The sequence below is a fragment of the Oncorhynchus gorbuscha genome, linkage group LG16 (assembly GCF_021184085.1).
Source record: "Oncorhynchus gorbuscha isolate QuinsamMale2020 ecotype Even-year linkage group LG16, OgorEven_v1.0, whole genome shotgun sequence".
NCBI classification, from domain to species: Eukaryota; Metazoa; Chordata; class Actinopteri; order Salmoniformes; family Salmonidae; genus Oncorhynchus; species Oncorhynchus gorbuscha.
In genome coordinates this window covers 32,176,700-32,194,103 of record NC_060188.1, presented here as the reverse complement: position 1 = coordinate 32,194,103, position 17,404 = coordinate 32,176,700, and the positions used below count along the sequence as shown (strand labels likewise).

Here is a 17,404-nt window from a genome sequence, read left to right as displayed (position 1 = left end):
CCTGGTCACATCTGCAGTCCTCATGCCTCCTTGCAGCAGGCCTAAGGCACGTTCATGCAGATGAGCAGGGACCCTGGCCACTTTTAATTTGGTGTAATTCAGAGTCAGTAGAAAGGCCTCTTTAGTGTCCTTAGTTTTCATAACTGTGACCTTAATTGCCTACCATCTGTAAGCTGTTAGTGTCTTAACGACTGTTCCACAGGTGCATGTTCATTCATTGTTGATGGTTAAAAAATATATATATATATGGTTAATTGAACAAGCATGGGAAACGATGTTTAAACCCTTTACAATGAAGATCTGTGAAGTTATTTGTATTTTTACAGATGATCTTGGAAAGATAGGGTCCTGAAAAAGGGATTTTTTTTTTTTTGTTGAGTTTATCTCCATCTGTATGTTTCATTGCCAGGTGAGAAACTACACCAGTGTGATAAAGATCCCTATATGGCTGGACATGGTTGTGGAGAAGCTGCAGCAGAATCTCTACCAGTCAGTGCAACACTTTGTGTATGATGTGTTGCTTATCTTCACCAACTGTGCCACATTTAACAGGGTAAGACTGCACTACTGCGGTATCCAATGTGAAGACTTAGGGCAACATTTTTTTAAACAAATCTTGGAATTGTGGTAATGCATGAATAACACTTTAACAATGCGTCTTTTTTTAATCCATAACAAATATGAATTAGGCTAAATGAGTTGTGTTTTATGCATTACTAGTTTATTATGTTTTCTATACAAATGTGTCTGTCTTTTTTCTGAAGGATAATGCAGAGTACTGTGTGATGGGCGAAAGATTGAAGGATCTATTTGAGAGAGAGTTCAAGAGTACATTCAGCATCCAACTTCAGCATCCAACTGCATCCAACAGCCAGTAGAGCCTTCATCAAGTCTGTACTGTCATCTCACTATGAGACAACAGGGAATATTCACCATGCAATGGTCTTTCTATACAGCCTTCATACAGACATGTACACCAAGTTGTACAGATCTTATTTACCATGCATGTACATTGTTATCCATCTAGTTCTTTCATGAATTTCTTTCATTTGTTCTAAATCAAATCAAAATCCAATCAAATCCAATTTTATTTGTCACATACACATGGTTAGCGGATGTTATTGCGAGTGTAGCGAAATGCTTGTGCTTCTAGTTCCGACAATGCTGTAATAACCAACGAGTAATCTAACCTAACAATTCCACAACAACTACCTTATACACACAAGTGTAAAGGGATGAACAATATGTACATAAAGATACATGAATGAGTGATGGTACAGAACGGCATAGGCAAGATGCAGTAGATGGTATAGGGTACAGTATATACATATGAGATGAGTAATGTAGGGTATATAAACATGATATTAAGTGGCATTGTTTAAAGTGGCTAGTGATACATGTATAACATTAAGATGGCAAGATGCAGTAGATGGTATAGGGTACAGTATATACATATGAGATACGTAATGTAGGGTATATAAACATGATATTAAGTGGCATTGTTTAAAGTGGCTAGTGATACATTTTGCATCCATTTTCCCATTATTAAAGTGAATGGAGTTGAGTCACTATGTTGTCAGCAGCCACTCAATGTTAGTGGCTGCAAGCAGTCAAAATGGGTGTGTGATGATAATTGAAATAGAATGATGGTGATAACATTGCATTTCACACAGTAAATGTTGCTTTCCTAACTTCTCGTGCAAGAGCCTTAGAAGTCCTTACCTTCCATTCTTCTTACTTCTGGTTAGGCCTTACTAGATGTATGTCCAGGGATTCATGAATGGGACTCGAGTCAGATTCGAGTCACAGATATGATGACATGCAACTCGACCTTGACTTTAACACCAATGACTCGTGACTTGACTTGGACATGAGAATTATGACTCGACCTGACTTGATTCCCTCCCCAAGCCCAAATATGAAAAATGATGCTGTTAAAAAAAGTGTGCAGCGCATCAACTCTTCATTTAACGAATTACAGTTTGAATCGGACAGCAGCCAATCAACTGAGAAAAAGTTGTGCGTGGCAGTGCAGAGGAACGTCAGTGGGTGAATTCAGATGGAGCCCTTGGAAAGATGATACCCAGAATTATTATTTTCGGATATAAAGACAACTCTGTATCAAGAAAAAACGGATTCGAACTTGCAAAACAAGCGGGAAGAAAGTTACAGACGGAAGCGCAACAATTTCAAACTTTGTTTGACATTTAAAGCTGCACAAAGAATAGTAAGTCGTGGCAAAGATAGCCGACAGCTATATATTTTATTACTTTACTGGTGTATCATGTAGGCAACGTAATGTTAAATCAATGAGCCTCCACACAGTCAGTCAGTGCGGGAACGTGATCATTGGAACCAAGATTGAGCTCCAACTGGCAAGGCAGTTGGTAGCCTAAATCCTGCCTGATGTTACTGCTTTTCCTAAAACCAATGACATACGTTAGCCTACTGTAATCACACAGAGAGAGTGTGTGTGTGTGTGTTAAGGTTGGGCGATTGTGTACAAGCCTACATTGGTGGGTCATTCAGGTGGGTCAGAAGTTTACATGCACTAAGTTGACTATGCCTTTAAACAGCTTCGAAAATTCCAGAAAATGATGTCATGGCTTTAGAAGCTTCTGATAGGCTAATTGACATCATTTGAGTCAATTGGAGGTGTACCTGTGGATGAATGTCAAGGCCTACCTTCAAACTCAACTTCTCTTTGCTTGACATCATAGGAAAATCAAAAGGAATCAGCCAAAACCTCAGAAAAAAATTGCAATTGGATCAATTGCCAAATGCCTGAAGGTACCACGTTCATCTGTACAAACAATAGTACACAAGTATAAACACCATGGGACCACGCAGCCATCATACCTCTCAGGAAGGAGATGCGTTCTGTGTCCTAGAGTTGAACGTACTTTGGTGCGAAAAGTGCAAATCAATCCCAGAACAACAGCAAAGAACCGTGTGAAGATGCTGGAGGAAACAGGTATAAAAGTATCTACATTCACAGTAAAAACGAGTCCTATATCGACATAAACTGAAAGGCCTCTCAGCAAGGAAGAAGCCACTGCTCCAAAACCTCCATAAAAAAGCCAGACTACGGTTTGCAACTGCACATGGGGATAAAGATTGCAATTTTTGGAGAAATGTTCTCTGGTCTGATGAAACAAAAATAGAACTGTTCGGCCGTAATGACCATCGTTATGTTTGGAGGAAAAATGGGGAGGCTTGCAAGCCGAAGAACACCATCCCAACCGTGAAGCACGGGGGTGGCAGAATCATGTTGTGGGGCTGCTTTGCTGCAGGAGGGACTAGTGCACTTCACAAAATAGATGGAATCATGAGGTAGGAAAATTATGTGGATATAGTGAAACAGCATTTCAAGACCTCAGTCAGGAAGTTAAAGCTTTGTCCAAATGAACAATGACCCCAAGCATACTTCCAAAGTTGTGCCAAAATGGCATAAGGACAACAAAGTCAAGGTATTGGAGTGGCTATCACAAAGCCCTGACGTTAATCCTATAGAACATTTGTGGGCAGAACTGAAAAAGCGTGTGCGAGCAAGTAGGCCTACTAACCTTACTCAGTTACACTAGCTCTGTCAGGAGGAATGGGCCAAAATTCACCCAACTTATTGGGGGAAGTTTGTGGAAGGCTACCTGAAACATTTGACCCAAGTTAAACAATTTAAAGACAATTGAGTGTATGTAAACTTCTGACCCACTGGGAATGCAATGAAAGAAATAAAAGCTGAAATAAATCATTATCTCTACTATTATTCTGACATTTCACATTCTTAAAATAAAGTGGCAATCCTAACTGATTTAAGACAGGGAATTTTTCTAGGATTAAGTGTCAAGAATTGTGAAAAACTGAGTTTAAATGTATTTGGCTAAGGTGTATGTAAACTTCCATCTTCAACTGGAATTTCAATTGAAATATAATGTTTATTTGGAAAGTAATAAATATATAGATATTTTTGAAAGCATTCATGATTTGCGTAAATGTAATATACTATTAATCTTGTTAAAAATATGAAATGGTATTACATTTGGTGAAGAGCACATTATGACTTGTTTAGGACTCGAAGCTCAATGTTTCGGTCTTGAGATTTGACTTGATACTTGAGGGTCTTGACTTAACTCGGACTTGCCTGTCTCGACTTGGGACTTGAGTGCTAAGACTTGAGACTTACTTGTGACTTGTAACACAATGACTGGTCTCACCTCTGCAACATACTGTAGGTCTACTTGTTTGACTGTTTAGCCTACCACAGTGGTCACCAACCAATCGATCGACTGGTTGATCTTCAACGAACGATAAAGGCTTGCGCTCTTTTTTTAAAATCGTGTTGAACTGTTGCCTGTCGGTGCACTTGTTTCTAAAGTCCTGTGCACAGGCCATCGCAGCTTGCTATGCTAAAAATCAGGCCTTAACCAGTCGGCTATCTGATTCTGTACATTTTCCTTCTGTAAAGACTCAACTTTCTACTGAAGAGCATATTTGAACTGTTTGTCAAGGAAAAATATTCTGAGCACTTGAATCAAAGGACGAGTCCATGCATTAAGCACATTATCCATATCATGTCACCTAGGATATGTTAAAAATGAAAACTGGTTTGCCATAGCGCTGTGAGTAGGGTTCGAACCTGCGGGGGAGACCCCATTGGATTTCGAGTCCAACGCCTTAACCTCTCGGCCATCACAGCATCTCCTGTTACCTACAGACCATTAGCCAGTCCGCTATCTCGTTCTGTCCATTTTACCTCTAAAGTGACCAGATTATTGCTATTGAAGAGCCTACTTGAAACATTTGTCATGGAAGATCAATTCTGAGCACTTGAATCAAAGGACATGTCCAAGCATTATCCATATCAAGTCCCCAATGACATGTTACAAATAAAGAGTGGATTGTCAAAGCGCTGCTCGCAGGGTTCAAACCTGCACTGGGCAACCCCAATGGATCTGGAGTACAACAATTTAACCATTCTGCAATCACAGCTTTCTGAGTTACCTCACACAAGGACAAAAGTATCCAAATTCAACTGCCTAGTTGACATTTATTTCAAGCAAAGTTTAAAAAAAAACAATTTTCTAAGCAGTTCAATCGTGGGACGAGCACATAAAGTAAGGACCATTTAAATTCAAAGGAGATAGACCCAATTATTAAAGGTCTACTTTATCATCACCCAGTAAGCAGAGTTGAAAACTGTACAGGGAGAATATATTGGACTTCAATTACAATGCTTAAACCACTTAGCCATCACAGCAGTAGGAATCTAAGGAAATTGATGAGAAGAAAGCAGAAGTGGGCTATATGCTTCAAGCAAGTTAAGAACATGGGTGGGGAGACCCCATTGAAATTCAGGTCCAACGTCTACAGAACTCGGCCATTGCAGCTGTTGGAATGCAAGTAAAGGGATTGGGATTTGGAAACAGACATCATTGGTGAAAAATGGTAAACTTGATGGCACAACATTTTGATCTTATTGCGCCAAGTAACCTCGGTCCTTTCCAAAGCTGTGAAGGTTGGAAGTTTAATGTGCAAGTCAAAAAACTATGTGCAGAGAAAGTACAAGTGGACTATTCACTGAGAATAAGATTTTAAAAAGAGCAGAGAGACCCCATGGGGTTTCAACTCCAACGCAATTTACAACTCTGCAGCTTGCTATGTTAAAAACCAGCCAGTTATGTGATTCTGTACATTTTACTTCTGCAAAGACTAGACATTCTACTGAAGAGCCTGTTTGAACTGTTGGTCAATGAATTTTATTCTGACCACCTGAATCAAAGGACAAGTCCAGATATTATCCATATCAAGTCTCCAATGACATGTTGCAAATAAAGACTGGTTTGTCAAAGCGATGTGAGCAGGGTTCGAATCTGCGCGGGTGAGACCCAATTGGATTTCAAGTACAACGCAATTTACAACTCTTGCTATGTTATAAACCAGCCAGTTATGGGATTCTGTACATTTTACTTCTGTAAAGACTATACCTTCCACTAAAGAGCCTGTATGAACTGTTGGTCAATGAATTGTATTCTGACCACTAGAATCAAAGGACAAGTCCAGACATTATCCATATCAAGTCTCCAATGACATGTTGCAAATAAAGACTGGTTTGTCAAAGCGCTGTGAGCAGGGTTCTAACCTGCACGGGGAGACCCCATTGGATTTCAAGTCCAACGCCTTAACCACTCGGCCATCACAGCTTCCTACTTTAAAAACCAGGCCTTAACGAGTCGGCTATCTGATTCTGTACATTTTACTTCAGTAAAGACAATACTTTCTACTGAAGAGCCTATTTGAACTGTTTGTCAAGGAAAAAATATTCTGAGCACTTGAATCAAAGGACAAGTCCATGTATTTAGCACACATTATCCATATCAAGTCTCCAATGACATGTTGCAAATAAAGACTGGTTTGTCAAAGCGCTGTGAGCAGGGTTCGAATCTGCGCGGGGAGACCCCATTGGATTTCCAGTCCAATGCAATTTACCACTCTGCATCTTGCTATGTTAAAAACCAGCAGGTTATGTGATTCTGTACATTTTACTTCTGTAAAGTCTCAACTTTCTACTGAAGAGCATATTTGAACTGTTTGTCAAGGAAAAATATTCTGAGCACTTGAATCAAAGGACGAGTCCATGCATTAAGCACATTATCCATATCAAGTCTCCAATGACATGTTGCAAATAAAGACTGGTTTGTCAAAGCGCTGTGAGCAGGGTTCGAATCTGCGCGGGGAGACCCCATTGGATTTCAAGTCCAACGCAATTTACCACTCTGCAGCTTGCTATGTTAAAACCCAGCCGGTTATGTGATTCTGTACATTTTACTTCTGTAAAGACTATACCTTCCACTAAAGAGCCTGTATGAACTGTTGGTCAATGAATTGCATTCTGACCACTAGAATCAAAGGACAAGTCCAGACATTATCCATATCAAGTCTCCAATGACATGTTGCAAATAAAGACTGGTTTGTCAAAGCGCTGTGAGCAGGGTTCTAACCTGCACGGGGAGACCCCATTGGATTTCAAGTCCAACGCCTTAACCACTCGGCCATCACAGCTTGCTACTTTAAAAACCAGGCCTTAACGAGTCGGCTATCTGATTCTGTACATTTTACTTCTGTAAAGACTAGACTTTCCACTGAAGAGCCTATTTGAACTGTTTGTCAAGGAAAAAATATTCTGAGCACTTGAATCAAAGGACAAGTTCATGCATTAAGCACACATTATCCATATCAAGTCTCCAATGACATGTTGCAAAGAAAGACTGGTTTGTCAAAGCGCTGTGAGCAGGGTTCGAATCTGCACGGGCAGACCCCATTGGATTTCAAGTCCAACGCAATTTACCACTCTGCAGCTTGCTATGTTAAAAACCAGTAGGTTTTGTGATTCTGTACATTTTACTTCTGTAAAGACTAGACATTCTACTGAAGAGCCTGTTTGAACTGTTGGTCAATGAATTTTATTCTGACCACCTGAATCAAAGGACAAGTCCAGACATTATCCATATCAAGTCTCCAATGACATGTTGCAAATAAAGACTGGTTTGTCAAAGCGCTGTGAGCAGTGTTCAAAGCTGCGCGGGAGACCCCATTGGATTTCCAGTCCAACGCAATTTACCACTCTGCATCTTGCTATGTTAAAAACCAGCAGGTTATGTGATTCTGTACATTTTACTTCTGTAAAGACTAGACTTTCTACTGAAGAGCCTATTTGAACTGTTTGTCAAGGAAAAAATATTCTGAGCACTTGAATCAAAGGACAAGTCCATGCATTAAGCACACATTATCCATATCAAGCCTCCAATGACATTTTGCAAGTAAAGACTGGTTTGTCAAAGCGCTGTGAGAAGGGTTCGAACCTGCGCGGGAGACCCCATTGATTTCAAGTCCAACGCCTTAACCACTCGGCCATCACAGCTTGCTAGTTTAAAAACCAGGCCTTAACCGGTCGGCTATCTGATTCTGTACATTTTACTTCTGTAAAGACTAGACTTTCCACTGAAGAGCCTATTTGAACTGTTTGTCAAGGAAAAAATATTCTGAGCACTTGAATCAAAGGACAAGTCCATGCATTAAGCACACATTATCCATATCAAGTCTCCAATGACATGTTGCAAATAAAGACTGGTCTGTCATAGCACTGTGAGCAGGGTTCGAATCTGCGCGGGAGACCCCATTGGATTTCAAGTCCAACGCAATTTACCACTCTGCAGCTTGCTATGTTAAAAACCAGTAGGTTATCTGATTCTGTACATTTTACTTCTGTAAAGACTAGACCTTCCACTAAAGAGCCTGTATGAACTGTTTGTCATGGAATTGTATTCTGACCACCTGAATCAAAGGACAAGTCCAGACATTATCCATATCAAGTCTCCAATGACATGTTACAAATAAAGACTGGTTTGTCAAAGCACTGTGAGCAGGGTTCAAAGCTGCGCGGGGAGACCCCATTGAATTTCAAGTCCAACGCCTTAACCACTCGGCTATCACAACTTGCTACATTAAAAAACAGGCCTTAACCAGTCGGCTATCTGATTCTGTACATTTTACTTCTGTAAAGACTAGACTTTCTACTGAAGAGCCTATTTGAACTGTTTGTCAAGGAAAAAATATTCTGAGCACTTGAATCAAAGGACAAGTACAGACATTATCCATATCAAGTCTCCAATGACATGTTGCAAATAAAGATTGGTTTGTCAAAGCGCTGTGAGCAGGGTTCGAATCTGCGCGGGGAGACCCCATTGGATTTCAAGTCCAACGCAATTTACCACTCTGCATCTTGCTATGTTAAAAACCAGCAGGTTATGTGATTCTGTACATTTTACTTCTGTAAAGACTAGACTTTCTACTGAAGAGCCTGTTTGAACTGTTGGTCAATGAATTTTATTCTGACCACCTGAATCAAAGGACAAGTCCAGACATTATCCATATCAAGTCTCCAATGACATGTTGCAAATAAAGACTGGTTTGTCAAAGCGCTGTGAGCAGGGTTCTAACCTGCACGGGGAGACCCCATTGGATTTCAAGTCCAACGCCTTAACCACTCGGCCATCACAGCTTGCTACTTTAAAAACCAGGCCTTAACGAGTCGGCTATCTGATTCTGTACATTTTACTTCTGTAAAGACTAGACTTTCCACTGAAGAGCCTATTTGAACTGTTTGTCAAGGAAAAAATATTCTGAGCACTTGAATCAAAGGACAAGTTCATGCATTAAGCACACATTATCCATATCAAGTCTCCAATGACATGTTGCAAAGAAAGACTGGTTTGTCAAAGCGCTGTGAGCAGGGTTCGAATCTGCACGGGCAGACCCCATTGGATTTCAAGTCCAACGTAATTTACCACTCTGCAGCTTGCTATGTTAAAAACCAGTAGGTTATCTGATTTTGTACATTTTACTTCAGTAAAGACTAGACTTTCTACTGAAGAGTCTATTTGAACTGTTTGTCAAGGAAAAATATTCTGAGCACTTGAATCAAAGGACAAGTCCATGCATTAAGCACACATTATCCATATCAAGCCTCCAATGACATTTTGCAAGTAAAGACTGGTTTGTCAAAGCGCTGTGAGCAGGGTTCGAACCTGCGCGGGAGACCCCATTGAATTTCAAGTCCAACGCAATTTACCACTCTGCAGCTTGCTATGTTAAAAACCAGTAGGTTATGTGATTCTGTACATTTTACTTCTGTAAAGACTAGATATTCTACTGAAGAGCCTGTTTGAACTGTTGGTCAATGAATTTTATTCTGACCACCTGAATCAAAGGACAAGTCCAGACATTATCCATATCAAGTCTCCAATGACATGTTGCAAATAAAGACTGGTTTGTCAAAGCGCTGTGAGCAGGGTTCTAACCTGCACGGGGAGACCCCATTGGATTTCAAGTCCAACGCCTTAACCACTCGGCCATCACAGCTTGCTACTTTAAAAACCAGGCCTTAACGAGTCGGCTATCTGATTCTGTACATTTTACTTCTGTAAAGACTAGACTTTCCACTGAAGAGCCTATTTGAACTGTTTGTCAAGGAAAAAATATTCTGAGCACTTGAATCAAAGGACAAGTTCATGCATTAAGCACACATTATCCATATCAAGTCTCCAATGACATGTTGCAAAGAAAGACTGGTTTGTCAAAGCGCTGTGAGCAGGGTTCGAATCTGCACGGGCAGACCCCATTGGATTTCAAGTCCAACGCAATTTACCACTCTGCAGCTTGCTATGTTAAAAACCAGTAGGTTTTGTGATTCTGTACATTTTACTTCTGTAAAGACTAGACATTCTACTGAAGAGCCTGTTTGAACTGTTGGTCAATGAATTTTATTCTGACCACCTGAATCAAAGGACAAGTCCAGACATTATCCATATCAAGTCTCCAATGACATGTTGCAAATAAAGACTGGTTTGTCAAAGCGCTGTGAGCAGTGTTCAAAGCTACGCGGGGAGACCCCATTGGATTTCCAGTCCAACGCAATTTACCACTCTGCATCTTGCTATGTTAAAAACCAGCAGGTTATGTGATTCTGTACATTTTACTTCTGTAAAGACTAGACTTTCTACTGAAGAGCCTATTTGAACTGTTTGTCAAGGAAAAAATATTCTGAGCACTTGAATCAAAGGACAAGTCCATGCATTAAGCACACATTATCCATATCAAGCCTCCAATGACATTTTGCAAGTAAAGACTGGTTTGTCAAAGCGCTGTGAGAAGGGTTCGAACCTGCGCGGGAGACCCCATTGGATTTCAAGTCCAACGCCTTAACCACTCGGCCATCACAGCTTGCTAGTTTAAAAACCAGGCCTTAACCGGTCGGCTATCTGATTCTGTACATTTTACTTCTGTAAAGACTAGACTTTCCACTGAAGAGCCTATTTGAACTGTTTGTCAAGGAAAAAAATATTCTGAGCACTTGAATCAAAGGACAAGTCCATGCATTAAGCACACATTATCCATATCAAGTCTCCAATGACATGTTGCAAATAAAGACTGGTCTGTCATAGCACTGTGAGCAGGGTTCGAATCTGCGCGGGGAGACCCCATTGGATTTCAAGTCCAACGCAATTTACCACTCTGCAGCTTGCTATGTTAAAAACCAGTAGGTTATCTGATTCTGTACATTTTACTTCTGTAAAGACTAGACCTTCCACTAAAGAGCCTGTATGAACTGTTTGTCATGGAATTGTATTCTGACCACCTGAATCAAAGGACAAGTCCAGACATTATCCATATCAAGTCTCCAATGACATGTTACAAATAAAGACTGGTTTGTCAAAGCACTGTGAGCAGGGTTCAAAGCTGCGCGGGAGACCCCATTGAATTTCAAGTCCAACGCCTTAACCACTCGGCTATCACAACTTGCTACATTAAAAAACAGGCCTTAACCAGTCGGCTATCTGATTCTGTACATTTTACTTCTGTAAAGACTAGACTTTCTACTGAAGAGCCTATTTGAACTGTTTGTCAAGGAAAAAATATTCTGAGCACTTGAATCAAAGGACAAGTACAGACATTATCCATATCAAGTCTCCAATGACATGTTGCAAATAAAGATTGGTTTGTCAAAGCGCTGTGAGCAGGGTTCGAATCTGCGCGGGGAGACCCCATTGGATTTCAAGTCCAACGCAATTTACCACTCTGCATCTTGCTATGTTAAAAACCAGCAGGTTATGTGATTCTGTACATTTTACTTCTGTAAAGACTAGACTTTCTACTGAAGAGCCTGTTTGAACTGTTGGTCAATGAATTTTATTCTGACCACCTGAATCAAAGGACAAGTCCAGACATTATCCATATCAAGTCTCCAATGACATGTTGCAAATAAAGACTGGTTTGTCAAAGCGCTGTGAGCAGGGTTCTAACCTGCACGGGGAGACCCCATTGGATTTCAAGTCCAACGCCTTAACCACTCGGCCATCACAGCTTGCTACTTTAAAAACCAGGCCTTAACGAGTCGGCTATCTGATTCTGTACATTTTACTTCTGTAAAGACTAGACTTTCCACTGAAGAGCCTATTTGAACTGTTTGTCAAGGAAAAGATATTCTGAGCACTTGAATCAAAGGACAAGTTCATGCATTAAGCACACATTATCCATATCAAGTCTCCAATGACATGTTGCAAAGAAAGACTGGTTTGTCAAAGCGCTGTGAGCAGGGTTCGAATCTGCACGGGCAGACCCCATTGGATTTCAAGTCCAACGTAATTTACCACTCTGCAGCTTGCTATGTTAAAAACCAGTAGGTTATCTGATTTTGTACATTTTACTTCAGTAAAGACTAGACTTTCTACTGAAGAGTCTATTTGAACTGTTTGTCAAGGAAAAAATATTCTGAGCACTTGAATCAAAGGACAAGTCCATGCATTAAGCACACATTATCCATATCAAGCCTCCAATGACATTTTGCAAGTAAAGACTGGTTTGTCAAAGCGCTGTGAGCAGGGTTCGAACCTGCGCGGGAGACCCCATTGAATTTCAAGTCCAACGCAATTTACCACTCTGCAGCTTGCTATGTTAAAAACCAGTAGGTTATGTGATTCTGTACATTTTACTTCTGTAAAGACTAGATATTCTACTGAAGAGCCTGTTTGAACTGTTGGTCAATGAATTTTATTCTGACCACCTGAATCAAAGGACAAGTCCAGACATTATCCATATCAAGTCTCCAATGACATGTTGCAAATAAAGACTGGTTTGTCAAAGCGCTGTGAGCAGTGTTCAAAGCTGCGCGGGGAGACCCCATTGGATTTCCAGTCCAACGCAATTTACCACTCTGCATCTTGCTATGTTAAAAACCAGCAGGTTATGTGATTCTGTACATTTTACTTCTGTAAAGTCTCAACTTTCTACTGAAGAGCATATTTGAACTGTTTGTCAAGGAAAAATATTCTGAGCACTTGAATCAAAGGACGAGTCCATGCATTAAGCACATTATCCATATCAAGTCTCCAATGACATGTTGCAAATAAAGACTGGTTTGTCATAGCACTGTGAGCAGGGTTCGAATCTGCGCGGGGAGACCCCATTGGATTTCAAGTCCAACGCAATTTACCACTCTGCAGCTTGCTATGTTAAAACCCAGCCGGTTATGTGATTCTGTACATTTTACTTCTGTAAAGACTATACCTTCCACTAAAGAGCCTGTATGAACTGTTGGTCAATGAATTGCATTCTGACCACTAGAATCAAAGGACAAGTCCAGACATTATCCATATCAAGTCTCCAATGACATGTTGCAAATAAAGACTGGTTTGTCAAAGCGCTGTGAGCAGGGTTCTAACCTGCACGGGGAGACCCCATTGGATTTCAAGTCCAACGCCTTAACCACTCGGCCATCACAGCTTGCTACTTTAAAAACCAGGCCTTAACGAGTCGGCTATCTGATTCTGTACATTTTACTTCTGTAAAGACTAGACTTTCCACTGAAGAGCCTATTTGAACTGTTTGTCAAGGAAAAAATATTCTGAGCACTTGAATCAAAGGACAAGTTCATGCATTAAGCACACATTATCAATATCAAGTCTCCAATGACATGTTGCAAAGAAAGACTGGTTTGTCAAAGCGCTGTGAGCAGGGTTCGAATCTGCACGGGCAGACCCCATTGGATTTCAAGTCCAACGCAATTTACCACTCTGCATCTTGCTATGTTAAAAACCAGCAGGTTATGTGATTCTGTACATTTTACTTCTGTAAAGACTAGACTTTCTACTGAAGAGCCTATTTGAACTGTTTGTCAAGGAAAAAATATTCTGAGCACTTGAATCAAAGGACAAGTCCATGCATTAAGCACACATTATCCATATCAAGCCTCCAATGACATTTTGCAAGTAATGACTGGTTTGTCAAAGCGCTGTGAGCAGGGTTCGAACCTGCGCGGGAGACCCCATTGAATTTCAAGTCCAATGCAATTTACCACTCTGCAGCTTGCTATGTTAAAAACCAGTAGGTTATGTGATTCTGTACATTTTACTTCTGTAAAGACTAGACATTCTACTGAAGAGCCTGTTTGAACTGTTGGTCAATGAATTTTATTCTGACCACCTGAATCAAAGGACAAGTCCAGACATTATCCATATCAAGTCTCCAATGACATGTTGCAAATAAAGACTGGTTTGTCAAAGCGCTGTGAGCAGTGTTCAAAGCTGCGCGGGGAGACCCCATTGGATTTCCAGTCCAACGCAATTTACCACTCTGCATCTTGCTATGTTAAAAACCAGCAGGTTATGTGATTCTGTACATTTTACTTCTGTAAAGACTAGACATTCTACTGAAGAGCCTGTTTGAACTGTTGGTCAATGAATTTTATTCTGACCACCTGAATCAAAGGACAAGTCCAGACATTATCCATATCAAGTCTCCAATGACATGTTGCAAATAAAGACTGGTTTGTCAAAGCGCTGTGAGCAGGGTTCTAACCTGCACGGGGAGACCCCATTGGATTTCAAGTCCAACCCCTTAACCACTCGGCCATCACATCTTGCTACTTTAAAAACCAGGCCTTAACGAGTCGGCTATCTGATTCTGTACATTTTACTTCTGTAAAGACTAGACTTTCCACTGAAGAGCCTATTTGAACTGTTTGTCAAGGAAAAAATATTCTGAGCACTTGAATCAAAGGACAAGTTCATGCATTAAGCACACATTATCCATATCAAGTCTCCAATGACATGTTGCAAAGAAAGACTGGTTTGTCAAAGCGCTGTGAGCAGGGTTCGAATCTGCACGGGCAGACCCCATTGGATTTCAAGTCCAACGCAATTTACCACTCTGCAGCTTGCTATGTTAAAAACCAGTAGGTTTTGTGATTCTGTACATTTTACTTCTGTAAAGACTAGACATTCTACTGAAGAGCCTGTTTGAACTGTTGGTCAATGAATTTTATTCTGACCACCTGAATCAAAGGACAAGTCCAGACATTATCCATATCAAGTCTCCAATGACATGTTGCAAATAAAGACTGGTTTGTCAAAGCGCTGTGAGCAGTGTTCAAAGCTGCGCGGGGAGACCCCATTGGATTTCCAGTCCAACGCAATTTACCACTCTGCATCTTGCTATGTTAAAAACCAGCAGGTTATGTGATTCTGTACATTTTACTTCTGTAAAGACTAGACTTTCTACTGAAGAGCCTATTTGAACTGTTTGTCAAGGAAAAAATATTCTGAGCACTTGAATCAAAGGACAAGTCCATGCATTAAGCACACATTATCCATATCAAGCCTCCAATGACATTTTGCAAGTAAAGACTGGTTTGTCAAAGCGCTGTGAGCAGGGTTCGAACCTGCGCGGGAGACCCCATTGGATTTCAAGTCCAACGCCTTAACCACTCGGCCATCACAGCTTGCTAGTTTAAAAACCAGGCCTTAACCGGTCGACTATCTGATTCTGTACATTTTACTTCTGTAAAGACTAGACTTTCCACTGAAGAGCCTATTTGAACTGTTTGTCAAGGAAAAAATATTCTGAGCACTTGAATCAAAGGACAAGTCCATGCATTAAGCACACATTATCCATATCAAGTCTCCAATGACATGTTGCAAATAAAGACTGGTCTGTCATAGCACTGTGAGCAGGGTTCGAATCTGCGTGGGGAGACCCCATTGGATTTCAAGTCCAACGCAATTTACCACTCTGCAGCTTGCTATGTTAAAAACCAGTAGGTTATCTGATTCTGTACATTTTACTTCTGTAAAGACTAGACCTTCCACTAAAGAGCCTGTATGAACTGTTTGTCATGGAATTGTATTCTGACCACCTGAATCAAAGGACAAGTCCAGACATTATCCATATCAAGTCTCCAATGACATGTTACAAATAAAGACTGGTTTGTCAAAGCACTGTGAGCAGGGTTCAAAGCTGCGCGGGGAGACCCCATTGAATTTCAAGTCCAACGCCTTAACCACTCGGCTATCACAACTTGCTACGTTAAAAAACAGGCCTTAACCAGTCGGCTATCTGATTCTGTACATTTTACTTCTGTAAAGACTAGACTTTCTACTGAAGAGCCTATTTGAACTGTTTGTCAAGGAAAAAATATTCTGAGCACTTGAATCAAAGGACAAGTACAGACATTATCCATATCAAGTCTCCAATGACATGTTGCAAATAAAGACTGGTTTGTCAAAGCGCTGTGAGCAGGGTTCGAATCTGCGCGGGAGACCCCATTGGATTTCAAGTCCAACGCAATTTACCACTCTGCATCTTGCTATGTTAAAAACCAGCAGGTTATGTGATTCTGTACATTTTACTTCTGTAAAGACTAGACTTTCTACTGAAGAGCCTGTTTGAACTGTTGGTCAATGAATTTTATTCTGACCACCTGAATCAAAGGACAAGTCCAGACATTATCCATATCAAGTCTCCAATGACATGTTGCAAATAAAGACTGGTTTGTCAAAGCGCTGTGAGCAGGGTTCTAACCTGCACGGGGAGACCCCATTGGATTTCAAGTCCAACGCCTTAACCACTCGGCCATCACAGCTTGCTACTTTAAAAACCAGGCCTTAACGAGTCGGCTATCTGATTCTGTACATTTTACTTCTGTAAAGACTAGACTTTCCACTGAAGAGCCTATTTGAACTGTTTGTCAAGGAAAAAATATTCTGAGCACTTGAATCAAAGGACAAGTTCATGCATTAAGCACACATTATCCATATCAAGTCTCCAATGACATGTTGCAAAGAAAGACTGGTTTGTCAAAGCGCTGTGAGCAGGGTTCGAATCTGCACGGGCAGACCCCATTGGATTTCAAGTCCAACGCAATTTACCACTCTGCAGCTTGCTATGTTAAAAACCAGTAGGTTATCTGATTTTGTACATTTTACTTCAGTAAAGACTAGACTTTCTACTGAAGAGTCTATTTGAACTGTTTGTCAAGGAAAAAATATTCTGAGCACTTGAATCAAAGGACAAGTCCATGCATTAAGCACACATTATCCATATCAAGCCTCCAATGACATTTTGCAAGTAAAGACTGGTTTGTCAAAGCGCTGTGAGCAGGGTTCGAACCTGCGCGGGAGACCCCATTGAATTTCAAGTCCAACGCAATTTACCACTCTGCAGCTTGCTATGTTAAAAACCAGTAGGTTATGTGATTCTGTACATTTTACTTCTGTAAAGACTAGACATTCTACTGAAGAGCCTGTTTGAACTGTTGGTCAATGAATTTTATTCTGACCACCTGAATCAAAGGACAAGTCCAGACATTATCCATATCAAGTCTCCAATGACATGTTGCAAATAAAGACTGGTCTGTCATAGCACTGTGAGCAGGGTTCGAATCTGCGTGGGGAGACCCCATTGGATTTCAAGTCCAACGCAATTTACCACTCTGCAGCTTGCTATGTTAAAAACCAGTAGGTTATCTGATTTTGTACATTTTACTTCTGTAAAGACTAGACCTTCCACTAAA

The 17,404-nt window shown here is 40.6% G+C and overlaps 15 non-coding genes across 15 annotated transcripts; all 15 read right to left on the bottom strand.

Annotated features, from left to right (window-relative positions):
• Window positions 1-4,615: 4,615 nt before the first annotated feature.
• trnas-cga lies at window positions 4,616-4,696 on the bottom strand. Its single transcript has one exon. It is a non-coding gene; the product is annotated as a tRNA-Ser (tRNA).
• Window positions 4,697-6,118: 1,422 nt separating this feature from the next.
• trnas-uga lies at window positions 6,119-6,200 on the bottom strand. Its single transcript has one exon. It is a non-coding gene; the product is annotated as a tRNA-Ser (tRNA).
• Window positions 6,201-6,977: 777 nt separating this feature from the next.
• On the bottom strand, window positions 6,978-7,059 carry trnas-uga. Its single transcript has one exon. It is a non-coding gene; the product is annotated as a tRNA-Ser (tRNA).
• Window positions 7,060-7,838: 779 nt separating this feature from the next.
• On the bottom strand, window positions 7,839-7,918 carry trnas-uga. The gene has a single exon. It is a non-coding gene; the product is annotated as a tRNA-Ser (tRNA).
• Window positions 7,919-8,411: 493 nt separating this feature from the next.
• On the bottom strand, window positions 8,412-8,493 carry trnas-uga. The gene has a single exon. It is a non-coding gene; the product is annotated as a tRNA-Ser (tRNA).
• Window positions 8,494-8,976: 483 nt separating this feature from the next.
• trnas-uga lies at window positions 8,977-9,058 on the bottom strand. Its single transcript has one exon. It is a non-coding gene; the product is annotated as a tRNA-Ser (tRNA).
• A 778-nt stretch (window positions 9,059-9,836) lies between these two features.
• Window positions 9,837-9,918, bottom strand: trnas-uga. The gene has a single exon. It is a non-coding gene; the product is annotated as a tRNA-Ser (tRNA).
• Window positions 9,919-10,698: 780 nt separating this feature from the next.
• trnas-uga lies at window positions 10,699-10,779 on the bottom strand. Its single transcript has one exon. It is a non-coding gene; the product is annotated as a tRNA-Ser (tRNA).
• A 495-nt stretch (window positions 10,780-11,274) lies between these two features.
• trnas-uga lies at window positions 11,275-11,355 on the bottom strand. The gene has a single exon. It is a non-coding gene; the product is annotated as a tRNA-Ser (tRNA).
• A 483-nt stretch (window positions 11,356-11,838) lies between these two features.
• Window positions 11,839-11,920, bottom strand: trnas-uga. Its single transcript has one exon. It is a non-coding gene; the product is annotated as a tRNA-Ser (tRNA).
• Window positions 11,921-13,256: 1,336 nt separating this feature from the next.
• On the bottom strand, window positions 13,257-13,338 carry trnas-uga. Its single transcript has one exon. It is a non-coding gene; the product is annotated as a tRNA-Ser (tRNA).
• Window positions 13,339-14,391: 1,053 nt separating this feature from the next.
• On the bottom strand, window positions 14,392-14,473 carry trnas-uga. The gene has a single exon. It is a non-coding gene; the product is annotated as a tRNA-Ser (tRNA).
• A 780-nt stretch (window positions 14,474-15,253) lies between these two features.
• On the bottom strand, window positions 15,254-15,334 carry trnas-uga. Its single transcript has one exon. It is a non-coding gene; the product is annotated as a tRNA-Ser (tRNA).
• A 494-nt stretch (window positions 15,335-15,828) lies between these two features.
• Window positions 15,829-15,910, bottom strand: trnas-uga. The gene has a single exon. It is a non-coding gene; the product is annotated as a tRNA-Ser (tRNA).
• A 482-nt stretch (window positions 15,911-16,392) lies between these two features.
• Window positions 16,393-16,474, bottom strand: trnas-uga. Its single transcript has one exon. It is a non-coding gene; the product is annotated as a tRNA-Ser (tRNA).
• Between the last annotated feature and the right edge of the window lie 930 nt (window positions 16,475-17,404).